Genomic DNA, 16283 nt, shown 5'->3' with positions numbered 1-16283 from the left:
ACACTGCGGGACTTTTCCATCATTGCAGAGAAAGCATCTCATCAGGCATCGCTGCTCTCTAAGTCAACACATCTGTCACTCCCCCACTCCACCTCCTCATCTATCCGTCCCTCCCTCCCTGCCTCCTTCCTTCCATCCATCCCCCTCCCACCGGCCACCCATATGTCTCTTTCAATCCCCCTCCACGCCCACCCCCACCCCCATCCCCACCGTGACTGCTTGTCTCCCCACCAGCCGGCCAAATGGCACGTTCTTGCACGTCCCACAGTACAGAGGTGGACTGTACCATTGTGCATGTGGTGAGTGGGTGGCAGCAGGGAGGAGTGCTGCAGAGGGAGAGGGAGGGAGAGAGAGAACGATAGAAAGAGGCTGGCACTATCCTGCTCTAATCCCTCAGTCCTGTGTGTTGATGCTCTTTACATATACAGTGTGGAAACTTCAGACGAGAATTACTGCAAATGAATTTTAAGGTAGATTTGGTATGAGGTCGGGACGCCATTGATTGGATTTAAACTTCAGTTTTGGTAAGAGAACTCATTTTTGATGCAGTTTGACTTGTTTGTATTGTATTTGACTTGGTTTGCTTTGCAAAGCTGTGGTGTGTTCTGGGTGTAATGGAAACATCTTTACCAAAATTACATATTATAATGCAAAAAATTATTTTGGGATTTGATTTATTTTAAGATGGAGCGTAACCAAACATTCAGAAAGTTTTGCTTTTGTTCTATGGCTTAAATAAGTCAGCATTTTAAATACCATACCATATTTGTGTTGTTTTAAGTTGTAGACTGAGTGGGATAAATAATCTGCTGTTTGGATCACAAGCATCTCAGACATCGAAACCTTTGCTTCAATAGTAGATCACCATCTAATCTACACAGATTATACTTAATGTAGAGCAAAAACAGTTTAGTTGAAAAAATATTGTGAGGACGGGGAGTTTAGAGCCCCTGTTAAGGTACAAAGTAAATACTGACATGAACATGATAACAAGCAGGAAGCACGAACGCTCCTATTTAGCAGGGATCGCTTGCCAACAGCATTATGTAATCAATGCACACAAACAAACGTACGCACACATCTCCTGTTACATTCTTTTTCTTGCAATATGTATTCTCCTTTTAATAGCACGAGAAATTGCACTGCTGGATAAGGAGCTTTGTTCCTTTTGCCTCATCTGCTGTGTAGCATGGACATCACATCAATAGGCAAACATTTAGCAGAAAAACAAGCTGGGCTTTGGTCTCTGAGCTGTGGGAAAGCACCGAATGACAGTAAAATCACTGGTCTGTCAGTGGTGGCGGACATGCCCCAAGCAGAACCCTTTGAGAAAGTGTTTGGCTCCTCATTATGATATGTATCAAGGAAAGAATCAAAATGCAGTAAAAAATTACATTTAAAGAAAGTATAATGTGTTGATTGACCTCAATACATCAATAAAATTGCCAAAACTTTGTTACCTCCAAAGTCTTCCAAAAGGACCCATATCGGCCTCAAGCTATGGCAGTGTCTGTTGGCACTTATTGTACAATTTTGAGTTAAAAATGTTCACATCTTTTAGATGGATTGGCACAAATTACTTAGAAATTACTGTGCGCCACCACTTTTGTTAGTGTGGTTACAGTTTGGCTCAAAACTGTTAGGGTTAGGGTAAAGTTGTGCTTTGTCGACTCATCCGTTGCCCCTGACAGCCGAGTCGTAATTCATAGAGCCATCAGTCAGTCAAAGGTTTATATGTCCTCTAAGGAATTTTAATAAAGAAACAAATGCTGTCATTTTTCTTGTCTCAAATTGGCACCGAACTGCTCTTTGAAGGACCACACTAGTGTTTTCTTCATGCTTTTTCTTACATACAATATACTTCACATTATTGCTGAGCAGGGAAGCACAACATGTTCATATTTATTCAGGTTTTACTTCCTTCCAAGTATCCACTGGCTTTTCTTAATTTCTGTGCAGTATGAAAAACAATTTGCAGAGACTTGGTTTTGATTGAGGTCAATAATTCATCACACTGAATGGTGTGTCAGCATTAGCACTGCATGCTAATGCTGCACAGGCCTTTAAAATAACTGCCTTTACACCTGTTTACACCTCACATACAAGACTCGCAGAACTCTGACAAATATGAAAGCAGTGTGATGGATTGCTCCCTCGAGGAGTGTTAAGTCCCAGCAAATTAAATGTCAACATTTTATTGAAATTAATGTGTGACAAGACAACACATTAAAATATGTCAAATCGAGGATTTATGATGAACGTGGGAAATGTGGCATGATCTTTGAAAACCAGCTCATATTTGATGATGCTGCTATATCAGAGTGCTTCTCTGATTTGATACAGTAGACTGCACTACACCTAAAGTGTGTGTGTGTGTGTGTGTGTGTGTGTGTGTGTGTGTGTGTGTGTGTGTGTGTGTGTGTGTGTGTGTGTGTGTGTGAGGTCTCTTCCTGCTCTAGATAGGAACGTGATGCATTATTAATCTTGTCTAAATGACTGGGCTTTCTGTAGCTTTCTCTCCAGATTCCTCTCCTCTCCTCTATCACGGGTCTGAGCAGGGCTGTTTTTGTCTTTCTGCTCACACAGTTTATCACATCACTTTCTTTCCAAAATCAATAGGTGGAAAAGGTTATCATGAAAACTGCCAAATAAGATGTGTAGCCTCTCTGTTAAAGTATAATAAGCATCTCCACGCCCACTGGAACGGGAGCGTTCTATGTCGTTTTCCCTTTGCTGTCTCTCAGTTCTCAGGCAGTGCTATATATTTCAGTCATGTTCTGCGTTCTGTGTAGCGTTTCCTGACTCTGTCATGTTTGGGCTGACTTTAGGGAGAGGATTTTGACAGTAACAGCTGTTCCTTATCCACATCATACTGTAGGAAAGTCATTTATATACCACTTATTTGCAACAGAAAAATATTGTCTGAAGAACACATAATGCAGATTGAATCATGTTTTCTATTAGCATGGGAAAGAAATGTTTTTGAATAACATATCTGGCAGGTTGTAAATGTTGATAATGAAGCTATCAGGAAAACGTTCACTGACAACAAATGCTACCTTCATCAAAGACATTAGGTTTAAGGCTGTTCATATTTGTTGCATTTGTTAGCAAGATATTTCAAGAGCTACTGAACAGTGTTCAGAGGAATTAGTAGGAAGTTAATCTGTGGGCCAAGAAAAGAAGTCTGTGGTGTAGAGAATGACGTGTGTCAGTCTGACCCCTGCTCATTGTTGACAAAATAATCTCACCACAAGTTCCATTCAGTTGCTCATACTGTAATATTAGATAATCTTTAACATCGGTAGTTTATCCACAGTTGTCAGTTGTTTTGTTTTATTTTGGGGGTTTTTTTGTTTTGTTTTTTTTTGAGAGTTAAGGACTTCTCATCTATCTTTGCTTAAAATTGAAAATTAAAGTAGAAGCTTGAACTTAAAAGACTGTCTGATGGGCCAACAAGCTCCAGTGCAGCTACTAAATGAGCCTTGTGGTGTAACTAATTTGTCAATAGCAGCTTCAAAGGTCAAGAATGAACTTTCAGCCTCAGCCCCGCTAGTGTTTACGTACCTACATACCCCTACCTACATACATACCTTACCTAGTCCATAATTTCTAATGTTTTTACAAAATATTTTGTTTTCAAAGCCACTCCCAAGAAAATTGAGCCAATCATTTAATGCATAAGTATAATTAGCACCAGCTGTTTAGCATTATTGCCTTTCACAATTTGTGACTCTTCTTATGGCCACCACCACCCATCCTCTCCAGTGCATACTCCAAGCATCTTTACATGATCTCTATTACTTTTCTTTGTTTCATTTTGTATGTACTGAGGACAGCATCTAAAAAGGAGAAACAAACCACAGGTTAGATCATGGTCAAAAATGCTATACTTTCCCTGTGTAGTGTACATTTTTGCCAACTATTTTCCAGAGCTGTACAAAAGCTGTTTGAAGTTCCCATAAAACAGCTTGCAGCGTGCCATTAGCTTCCGCATACTTACATGTTTGTAAAAAGCTAGAGAGAGAGTTGATTTGGATATAGATTGCCACTTACTGCAGTAAAACCTAAATCAGGAAATAAATGTATAAAGTGGTGTTTTTGTACAGTCATCCGTGAGACCTGGACCCCAGAAACACTGTCCTTCTCATTATACATCCATGGCAATGTCATAAAAATTGAGAAAGCATTTAGTACTTTCAGTACTTGCAGTACGACTGCTCGAAGGCTAATAGCAATGATGACTTTGCGGGTCTGTGGTTCCTGGCAGAAATATGACAGTTACAGTCCCTCTTCAATCAAAAATGTGTTTTTTGTATTGTTAAATCAATTGGATGTTTCTATGCAGAATGGTGTCTTTCTATGTCCCCTTTAAATCTCTGCTGTTTACACGAGTTAAATCTGGAAAACCTGAAGCCTCCAGTTCACTGACAGATTAAAGCAAAACATTTCTGAAAAGGATCATTTAAAGAATACTGAGTTTGGTCACACAGTCTTGTTGATATCATTGATGGGCAGGATATGAAGGCACACTTAAGGTGTCAAGAGTGCAACATTAGATTGGTCATCCATCTTTGCGTAACACGCACTGTATTGCTTCACCTCAGAGGCTGAGGTCAAAAGTGAGGATGGATAGTGTTATGGTGTGATGGAGAGGTTCGATGCAGCAGCTGCAGTAATCTCAGTGTTGTATCAGAGCTCAGTGGTGAAGGTACAGCTAAGCCATAAAGCTTTGGTCTTGATTAACCGATTGATCTTTCTTCAGCTCTTGCTACTGGTAACATATTCAGATACGAGCAGCTGAAATTCTTCCTGACTTAATGTGATAGAGTGAGGGACTCTGGGAGGATCTAATTGTGCATCTGCTGCTTCTTTGCATCAAAGTGAGGCCCTCAGTTGGTGGCGATGCCACGAGGCAGGGGAGGAGAGCATCTAGCCTGCAGGCCATATACAGCCCCAACCTGATCTCAATCCCAGAGAAGCAAATGCTGTTGCTTTGTACAGACGCACAAGATACCTTTCAGTGTCTCTATGAGACACACAAGGCTTTCAGCTAACTCCAATGTAAACCCATCCGCAGCAATATTAGATGTCCAGAGCAGCTGCGCCAGCCATCCAACATGTTCCCATCCCAGCAAAGCACAAAGTCGTCCTGCCAAAAAGCCTTTCTAACACATGTTTAATGATGTAAAATGGTCGCAGTTTGGTTAGACTGAGGCACCAAAACTTCTTGGTTAGCTTTAGGAAACGATCATTTACTTTCGTTTTCCCACAATACATGAACCCCAGTCATCTGGGTGAAAGTCGTGTGTCTGAGAGAGTCGTCTGTATGAGGCTCTGTGTCAGACACCTTGGCAAAGAGAAGCAATGCCAGCCATTGCATTTGAGGTTAGTGTGATTTATGTGTTCAATAATTTAGTACAGCCCTTGAGAATAAAAATGTAAATGGACTTTGAAAGGACGAGCTTCTCCACCCCTTGACAATGTTCTGACCAGAAATGACTTGGGGAAGTCCTTGAGGCCGACCTGGAGCAGTAGGATTATATCTACAGTACCAACAAATTCAGGACATGCAGTCACTTGTGAAACTCACCAGACTGAAGGATGCTGCGAGCACCCTGATGTGGATAAGAGTTGACAAAATGGACTGATGGACATGATCAAAAATACAAGTTAGCTTAACTGTTAACGTGTATTTCATGATAGGATAAAGTGTTACCTATTTGTAATTTTTTTTGTTTCAGATAAATTTGACAGTCTGAGACTGATGTGAGAACAGACTGAAGGCAGGAATGGTTGAACAGCAGCTAGCTTCTAGCCCAGAGGAAACCAAAGTTTCATCTAATATTCATGATGGAACAAGCTGCACATGCAACATTTATAACTGGGCACATTAGTGTGTGTTTGTGTGTGCACGCCCACATGCACACGTGTGTGTGTGTGTGTGTGTGTGTGTGTGTGTGTGTGTGTGTGTGTGTGTGTGTGTGTGTGTGTGTGTGTGTGTGTGTGTGTGTGTGTGTGTGTGTGTGTGTGTGTGTGTGTGTGTGTGGTACGCTTTTGGTGTATATGTAAGCTCCCTACCTAATTTTACCTTCTTGCATGTTTTGGGTTTTCCTTTAATGTGTGTGTGACTTTTAAGCAAATATCTTCTTGGTCATCTTATCACTACATTTAATAACATTGGTATGTCTGTCATTATCTATGTATTTGGCCAATGAATCAAAATTGAAATTCCCCCCAGCCTCTAACAGATAACGCAGCCATAGCTCTCAACATCTGGAGTCACGATTCAGGCCTTTGCGAATTTCTCTCTTTTCTCTCTTTCTTTTCACCCACTGGTATGAAAATGTAAAAAGTCACCACTGCTGCAATGATGACTTAGAGACATGAAACCATTGGTTACAAAACACCACACCAGTCCAACGCTTGACCTCTCTTCTCACAGCTTCCTGCCCAATCATGTGTTTATATTCCAGTGTAAGTCTTACTGAACTGTGGCAGAGAATTTTGACCTTCTTTCAATGGAGAATAACAACACAGTCCCATGTCTTTGGTGTAGCATATAATGTGCTGATGAAAGTTCAGCAGAACTTTTGTGAAGGTCTTCTGCATTTCTATGTGCACCTCAGTCTGTGTAGCTCAGATGAAGTGGTGGGTGGTCCATGAAGGGTGCTCGGGTGCTGCATCCTGCAATTCTAGTAGTGAATTACATATTTTAATGATAAATCATTTTTGTTATTGTTTTATGTGTGTGTTATAGTTTTTATTCAGAGACGTGCGATGACTTATGAAAAAGCGTTGCCTGCAGTCTTTGGGCCGAAGGGCAGACTTTTCTTTGCCCAGCGGCTGTATGTCTGTAATATGTTCTGCTTTGCATGGTAGCCCCTGATCCGTTGGCACTGCATGCCAAAAATAACTGTCTGAGGCAGAAAATTTTATGCCCAGGAAAGATTGGCTTTAGAGTGGATTATGTTGGTAAAAATTAGATTGGGTGGGTTGACAAAAGATAAACCCAATTTGTCATAGTACAGATGTATTTTACCTTTATATTTTTTTTTCAATATTTGTAGTCTTTTCTGGCTAATAATGACATTTCTGATCCAAGAGGGCAGCATTGCAAAGTAGCAAATAGGCTACTTCACCAGGCTTGGCGTGCGCGCTAGCTTGTAGCTGTTCAAATCAGCTAGTTGCAGTCAGTTGCAAAGCCTAATATCGATGAACAATTTGCTGAAAAATAAATTGACACCACTAAAAGTATGCCAAATAAGCTATTATCAGTTCCTGCTGTAACATAATCATGGATGTGCAGACAACTAGCGCTGAATACCTTTGGTGCTGAAGAAAACTTGGCTAACAAGGCTTTTTTCCGGAAAGCTCCAAATGCGGATTTATGGACATAAATTGATGATTTACAGGAGAGATGTCCTCTTCTGGGAGTTCAATCACAATGACAGATACACTGAGTTATATGTTTGTGTATTACGATTTGAGTTATGAGTAGCCTGTAACCCCACCTGGTGGAAAAGTCATGCTACACCACTGCTCAGATGACAAAATGCCTGCTGGGACATATTAAGCATAGCTTTATTAGTGTGTGCGTCTGCTTGTGTGTAATCACCAAGTATGAAATCAGTCAACCATCAGATCCCAATCTGACCCAACATCTGTTTCAGATGTGCCTCCTCACTTGTGCCACTAATTATCTGTCTCACACAGAAGCTGATTAAGTTTAAGAATAGCTCACACCAAGCTGCTCAGCTGAAACTTTTTGTACTTTTTTTTATTATTATTTGGTCAAGTGGCAACAAAGTTTAACCAAATAAAACTGCATCAAGACACCCTAAAGTGTTGGTCCTCTTTCAATAATCTCTAGTGCTTTATTACATATTGTCCAGATTGAATATAGACATTGATTTGATTGTTTTTTTGTTTGTTTGTTTTACCTGTGCTTATTTGCCCCAAACAGTCAATGTAGAGACTGTAGACATTAGCTGTAGCTGTAAGCAAACTAACAAAGTCCATGTGTGGGGTACGCTTGTATATGTTAGTCAGACAGTTTATATGTATAAATATAAACTGTATAATGTATAAAGCTTCAGTAGACGTGGACATAATATGTACACATTTTATATTTCGCATATTATGCATAATGAGCAACTATATACTATACAAAAAACACATAAAGAAACAGTATTTACATAATGTGCATGTTTTCTTGACCCGATGGAGAGGAGAGAAGGAGGTGTGGCAGCTGTGTATACTCTCTGTACAAAAATAAATACATACATAAATAATTAAATAGGACATTCACTACTATTAAGTTAACTGAAAAAAAATTCTTGCTGCTTCTCTTCTGCCCTGTTGAACCCCAACAGCAGCGAATCTCTTCCCTTTCACAGCTCTCCTCTCTACACTGGAACAGAGATTTGGAGTAGTTTGTATTCAATGTAAAATCACACACACACACACACACACACACACATACACAAGAATAAATGAAGTTCTGTGAAAGACAAAGTTTCATCTGCACAAACCAGTTTGATAAAATCATCAATGCATATCGATTCTTCTATTTGTCTTCTAATTGAGGTTCTCTTAAAGTGACAGAAGTAAAACGTTTGTAATGGATAGTCAGTTCCGTAAGACAAAGCACGTATTGCAAACAGAAGCAGCATTTAGCCAAGATGGTCACATTTACACACAAAGTGCATGTAAAATAAAAACTGCAAGGTTAATCACAAGACATGAAAGACATGGAAATTTGGCGTGGATATTCATGATCGACTGAGGATTAATCCTCACAATTTTGGACTTACCTCAAATGACAATTTTTTTTTATTTTTAGCTGCTAAAGTACTAAAAACGGCTAAATCTTTTAGTGAAACACCTTTTTTTTTATCGGAGTGTGTATAAATATTGCAGCCATTAGGGGATGCTTTAATATTTAAACTTTAATCCCTCAAATGTTCAGGCTATTGAGTAATGACACGGACAAAAAAGGGCATGGTAAACGTCAAGTGAGATTTAAACACGGCATGATCACATACCCACCAGTTTGGTTAATATTATTTAGAAAATGGCATAATCAGTCTGCAGGTTGTGTAACAATGATATATGTGAGAGTAGAGACATGGCATCAAATTCAAAGGATTTATTATCTTTGTGTCAGATTTTATGGACCAAGTACACCTGTGAAACCTGTGGAAACACAAACTATGTTTTTAAATTCACAACCAAACAATGCTGAGGAATATTGTTGACCAATTGTTATGTTTTCATGTCCTCTGTACTGTGAATAGACCTGTGCACCCTCCAGGATGGCATTCAGAGGGTGAAGAAAAATCTTAAATTAAACTTGGTGAAACCTGCAGACACCCTGCTGACTCTGCTATCAGATTAATTATGTGCTGTATAAGGAGAGAGAGAGACAGTCAATACAGGCCGATAAAGTTGGGTCAGTGACAGAGATGGGCCGATGGGGGACAGACAAGCTTGGTCTGTCTTTAATTTCCTGCTGGCCAGCTACCAATAACAAAATAGCCTATTGCTGGGTCACCATTCATCAATGTTCAGCTGTCAATCAAATAATTTACTACTGCTGAGTCATATCAGACATCAGGCGTTCTTTCTTTCTTTTTTCTTTCCCTATATCTCATTCAAGGTTTCTCGTCTGTTTTCTTGGTTGTTCTTGGTTATCAGCAAGACAGATATACAAAATAACAATAAAAGGACCATTAAATACAAGAAAAGAAGATTCAAATTGAATGCACTCCCACAGACAGACAAAAAAAATGAATGAATGCATGAATCTATTTGACATGATATTTGGCATAGTGCACAATGGGAAAGCTGAAGGTTTGGGTCTTTGGCCATTAGAGCCCATCAGCACGTTATATTTTAAGGAGGGTTGATAGTAATGCCATGAGCATCCTCCCACCCCTACCAACATACCATCCAAAGGAGACCAAACACTGATGGTGGTGGAGAATGGTTGAAGAGCAATGGCTGAAGATCTGGATGAATGAGATGTGGAATGGGACTTCTGATGAGCTCAGTGGAAGTACCTGTGGACGCTTCATGTGATAAAAACTGGAGGTGAGTGGGTTGAAGGAAGATGACAGCTGACAGTAGCAGAGAAAGGAACAGTTTAACAGCAATGAGCTGATTGACTCACAGAGGTCATGGCTAAATGAGAACTCAATGCACCACAACCATGGAAGCTGTTTCCAGGGATTTCTAAAAAGCCACAGCCTGTTCACTCTGCTGCTGTCTGGCAAGCAATACAGAACTACCTGCTATTGTACCACCAAACTACAGAGCAGCTGCTTTCCTCAGGCTGTGAGACAATTCAACTGAGTTGTTCCATGACACATGTCCAGGGTATTGTCTTTCCTTGGTAGTATGTCCACAGACTGGTGGAAAGAGGGCAGAACAACCTCAAGTTTGGAGTTGTTGAGTTCAGCCACAATGAACACTAGGGCTTTGGGGTATTTAGTCAGCATTGAGTTAGTGTCCTTGACTAGTTCTATTGGTGCCTTGGTGTTAGCACTGGGCGGGATGTAGACAGCAAATCAGTGGCATTGCTAGGGTCTGCTGGGGCTCCAAGCAAGAAATCCCCCCACCCCACCCATGCACACTGCAAAAATTTGTTTTTTGCACACATAAATGCACATTTTCTGGGACTTTTGAGATGAATACTGAAAAAATAGATTAGTGGTTCTCAAAGTGAGATCCAGGGACCAAAAGAGGTCCCTGAAAGCCCAGGCCTATCAATAAACATTGTTGTAAATAAGAGGCTGGGGGCCCCCTAGTGGTCGGGGGCTCCAAGCAACTGCCTGGCTTGCCTGTCCGCAGCCCCGCCCCTGCAGCCAATGGCCACAGAATTCCCGCAGGACATGAAAGGGGCATAATGATTAGGTCAACATCTCCATGTCCAATGTACAAACACCTTGTTGACACAGATGCTGATCCCATCTCTACTCTTCTTGCCTGACTGACTGGTCCTGTCAGCCCCTATGATGGTAAAATGATCGAGACTGACTTTGGAATGTGGACCAACATCATCAAGCTGGGTTTCAGTCTGGGCGACGATACCAGATGTCCCTCAAGAGCCTCTCTACCAGGCATTTAGTTTGCAGTAAATTCATCTCTTTCCAAAGAGAACTTACATTCGCTAGTATGATGGAGGGAAAGGGGAGTCTGAAGGCACTCTTCCTCAGTCTGATGCATACACCTCTATTTCCAATTGTTGTTCCTAATAACAACTGGGATGGAGGGGGTGTTCTGAGGGGTACCTGACCTTTAATTGTGCATTTTGCAAGTGTTATGCTGCAGTCATTCTTCAACATGGAACAGTTTGTTATTATTATAGTTGTCGTCACCTTTGCCAAGGCTATGCCACCTTTTAGCTATCACTTCAAGCAACTCCTGAATGAACTGACCTTCCATTTCTTCCTTTCTACACTACCTTTTGGCTAGCCCCAAGGTTGTCATGTTTATTTCAAGGATTTGTGCAATGCAATAGCACACTGGGGTGAGTGAGACTGAATATCCAATTCCAGTGCCTCTAACCACCAGATAATCAGCCTTCCTGTGAGAGGCCTAGCAATATCAGTATGTTTTGAAATGGTCTCTCTCCTTTGACATTCGTGTCTGACAGAAGAACATAGGACAGAGGACAGTATACCCCTCATTCTAGGTATACTCAGGGCTTGTGTCCTAAAACCCCAAATCTAATTCCTTTTAATTATTATTTTTTAGACTTTTTAGCCTTTATGACAGAGACAGCTGAAGATACCATAGGGAGGGGGACAGAGAGAGGGGACGACAGGCAGCAAATCTGCCGCAGGTGGGAGTCGAACTTGTGGTCACTGCAGAGGACTGACAGCCTCAATACATGGGGTGCACACCCTACCAACTGAGTTATAGGGGCGCCACATCTACTTTCTCTCTTGAGGGGCAAAGATTGCCGTTTCTAACATTTTAGAGAACAGTAGAAACAAGGACCTTACTGCAGTTTCATTGAAGAAACCTTGGATGAAAGGATGGAATATGTCAAAATGGACAAGGCCAAAAGGTGAAACAAAATCCCACAGAGACTAATAATAATAAGCTTGTTATTCCTCAATTTAACAAGGTCTCTGTGTTATCTCAGTCTCTCTAATCTCTAAGATTACTTCCGTGTTCTCTCTCCCTCTCAGTGTTGCTTTTCCTTTCACAGTGGAGCTGAGGGGGTGTCCATGCCTTCTGAGGGGCAGGGTGTTTCATTCTATATATGGTTAAAAACTGGATACAAAGCTTCTCATTGGTTATACAGCGTATACATGTTCTACATAAGCAGGCTTTGTGTTTTTTGAACAAAGCTAAAATTAGAGCATATTTTTTCATCTTCTCTCAAAGTCTTTTAGGCACGGTTCCCCTTTTTGCTTGCTCAGGTATGTCCCATTATTGCACATTATATCCCATTATGTACTGTAAATCAGAAAGTTTTAATGATTGTCACCCTAAATGAACAGAACAGAGCTGAGGAGGAGGCTGGAGCCACCTGAGCAAATAGGGCAAGACATAGTAGAGTTTAACAAACAGTTGAACAAAACAGTGGGACATAGAACAAAGTGGAGTAATAAATCCAGTGGTCATCACCCCAACCACTAATGGTGTACTGCTATTAGCCAAATGGAGAAATGGTCCGCCTTCATCAATAGCCTCAGAGGCAGAAGCAACTGCATTAAAGGACTGACTGAATTAAAGGTGAGAAACTAATATCCAGTAAGCTAATATGAAGAGGTTTCTAAAACTTGGATAACGGTAGCATTAGTCGCTTGCTTTTTCACAGCAGACATTTTGACACTATGAAGTTTGCACTGTTGCAAAATTTACTGGACTCAAAGATGCAGACCGGTAGACAGAATGAGGCTGCAAAAACTGAGAATTTATTAAACAGCTCTCTGAAACTGAAGGCAAACTTGATGGGCTGAATAAGAAAACACAACTGGGAGGTAGCAGCAGAGCAAGACACTGGACGTGACTGGTAGACACTGAAAGGGATCAGGGCAAACTGGCCACCAGAGGTGAAGAAAGCCAGATTTATATACTGCTGGTCTGATGAGCTTGATGCGCAGCAGGTGCTCAGGTGATTAGGCAGGAGCCAACAGAGAGTGCAGGAGACCACGCCCAGCCTCAGACAGACAAGGGAGCAGACAGACAAATAACACAAAGGGAACAGGGAAAGGGGAAAGGGAAAGCACTAGGGACAGACAGGTGAGCAGATTCTAACAGACACACAATAGCAGGAAAAGCACAGGTGTAATTTATAACATTGATCATGGCTGCACTATGTTCAGATGTCGCAGTTGCCCTGGTACTCAATTTAACTGACACATCACTAGTGTTAGTTACTTTTACATTTATACACATATACACAGTTACTGGAGTTTAAAAACCTCTGTTTAAGAAACGTAAAAACCCTGAACAAGATGCCCAAATGCCCAAATATTCATAGACATGTGCCAAGGTATGAAAGTGCCCAGTCATTGGGGGGGGAGAGAGAGAAGAGACAGGGAGGGAAGAGTGACAGAGAGAGAGAGAGAGAGAGAGAGAGAGAATTCTTAATGATGGTTGCAGCAACCTTAAGGTGAATCTGTGAAGTAATAACACACAGGAAAGAAGAATATTTAGTACTAGAAAATGCATTTCCTGCAGAAAATGCAATGTGAATGCTGACAGCTAATAGAAATTTCAAAGCATTGCTGGAAATGCAGAAATGTGAACTTATACTACTTAGTTGTATTTTTAAGAAACAGCGGTCATTCTTGTTTATATGTTTTGTTACATATTTAAACAATTGTTGTATTTATTTTGTGTTTGTATGTTTAAATTACAACAAAATAATTTCCCAAATTGGGATCAATAAAGAAACAGTCACGTCAAGTCAAGTCTAGAAAGCAATTTCCAAAAAAATCTGAAATTGCATTGCACTGCACAGCTGAAAACCCGAAACTAAGAGTTGAAATACATTGCCAGAAAATGGCAGCTAAACTTTAATACTGCCCCCCGGTGAGCTCCTCTCACCATATGGTGGTGATCATCATCTGAGCGTCCCCTTCCAGCCAGCAGAATATTAATGAATTCAGAAAATGCATGCATCTAACATTACTCACCAGTGGAAGAAGTCCTGTCCTGATAATGATGGCTGATTAGCTTGCCAACCTCTGCAACAAAAAGTCTATAATTCACAGCTCACCCATTCTACATAATCACCTTATTCTCCAACTCCAGACCACCATCAAACCACTCAGATCTGCAGGCTGGTCATCCCCTGGAGCCGACAGCAGCGCAGTGGCCGGACTATGCGAGGTATCTTCGCAGTACATAACTAATTCTGCAGCATTGCATTTCAAAATTACAAGACAGCTATTCTCAGCTTCAGCCTATAATGTCAGTGCTTGTATTTCACCATTATTCAACATTGTGGTCCCGTGATTCATGGTCTCCTGCTGATGTGTGATGGGATGACACTGGGCTGTCATGCTGACTCAAAAATCCAGAGCCATTTTTCATTCCTAGTTCATCTCATGCAGACAGAGAATATGTGCTTTGCATGGAAGAGTTGAGCTGTGGTATAACGTGGCACTGGCACTGAATGGCTGGCTAAGAAAGCATCCATATGGTGAATATGACCGAGTCACCTCTAAGACAACACGAACAGGAAGGAAGACTGAGGGCTTTATTTTCGTGTCAGTGCAGTGCATGGAGCACAGTGTCATACCGGCAAACTGCCATTTTCCTGGGTAGCACTGAGAATATTCTCTTGACTGCAAAGATTTGGTATCTTGGTCGCCGTGTACCCCAGGGGGAGGAGAGGCGTGGTGGATGGCGTGGCACGCTCTTCCTCTCGCCTGCTCAGAGCAGGTCGACAGCTCAGTGCACTTGTGTTCCATAATATGCTGGTCACTATGTTTTGGTGAAGGCACTCCCAACAAGCGTGGCAGGACTTCTGTCCTATTATTGCAGGCAAGTTATATCTTTTGCCCACAAGACACACACACACACACACACACACACACACACACAAGACTGCATGAGTGGATTTACATAGGTTCAATACACATCTGCTTAACAAGCCCAAATGTGAATGGAATTGGACTTTCCTGGATAAGACAGGTTACACTTTAGTGTCATACTGCAGAGACTTATTCAGGAAACAGAAAAAAGGCAGTATTAGGATAAAATAAACCTGTTATATATTTACTTCTGCATACTGTGGTGTAAATCAGTGCATACACATTGAAAATAGTTCACACTGTCCCTTGAAAAACCATAGATCAATTAAAACTTCAGTCTCCACTAATGACTCACTCATGACCTGTCTGTTCCTGCCAAAGTGTCGCCTGGAGCTCCGCATTTTAAATTACAACTCTAATTACAATTGGCTGTGGTGAGCAACACAATGTGATAGAGATTGTTAGTCTGAAATTTTATAGTGTTGTTCCCAGAAACGAAAGAGTGAGTGGATTATGAATTATCATTCAATTATTTAAGAGGCAATCCACCGGTTTAATGCATGAAGTTCAGTTTACCATCATGAAGAGCGCGACTGAGCCTGTGAAAACAGTTGCATGACGTAGCTCTGGAGAGAGCCTTCCACAGTTTAGAAAAATAACCTAGATGATGTCTAATTAAGATTAAGATAATCTCATTTTGGGAGACTTTAAATGTTACTAGAAGCCTGTGTTACAAACTGGAATTTGAAAAACAAGAATTTGAAGATTTGACAAGATTTGAAAGAAATGTATGGAGTATCCCTTTAACAAATCATAAAGGAAAAGAAAATAAATACATACAGTACACACACAGACATACACACTAACACCTAAAACTCTGTAAAGTCTGAAAAAATGAGAAAGTAATCAGACAGCCACCGTAACCATGCGTGGGTCTCATTAAAAATTGGTCAGGCTCCTAATATCCTTGTCATCTCTGTTGAACTGATGAATTAAATGCAAGTCACTGACACATGTAACTCTTAAAGGGATCCTTTGCTTTTAAAATAAACCAACCCCCTGCACTCTGTTTTTGTCGTTTAATGGTTCTGAACACAGAGTGCAGTCAGGGCATTTAGTTCTTGGTTGTTTTGTTCCCGGAGGAAACAGTGATGACCTTTTATTTCCTGTCTTTTAAAAGCAGTGTACACTGTACCATGACACTTGGTTCGCTTTGGATTGAACTAAAGAGTGCCTCCACCAGTAAAGCTTCTCCAAACAGGAGGCTGAAGAGATGCTGAA

The 16283-nt window shown here is 40.9% G+C and overlaps 1 protein-coding gene across 1 annotated transcript in view; it reads left to right on the top strand.

Annotated features, from left to right (window-relative positions):
* The first annotated feature begins 343 nt into the window (after positions 1-343).
* LOC139337141 (synaptic vesicle glycoprotein 2B-like) overlaps positions 344-16283 on the top strand; it is a 38235-nt gene continuing 22295 nt past the window's right edge. Inside the window, exon 1 of the mRNA XM_070971582.1 lies at positions 344-524. The gene's annotated coding sequence lies outside the window, so the exon portion shown is untranslated. The remainder of the gene's footprint in view (positions 525-16283) is intronic.

The sequence above is a fragment of the Chaetodon trifascialis genome, chromosome 10, assembly GCF_039877785.1.
Source record: "Chaetodon trifascialis isolate fChaTrf1 chromosome 10, fChaTrf1.hap1, whole genome shotgun sequence".
Classification (NCBI taxonomy): Eukaryota; Metazoa; Chordata; class Actinopteri; order Chaetodontiformes; family Chaetodontidae; genus Chaetodon; species Chaetodon trifascialis.
This window is presented reverse-complemented; position numbering and strand designations above follow the sequence as displayed.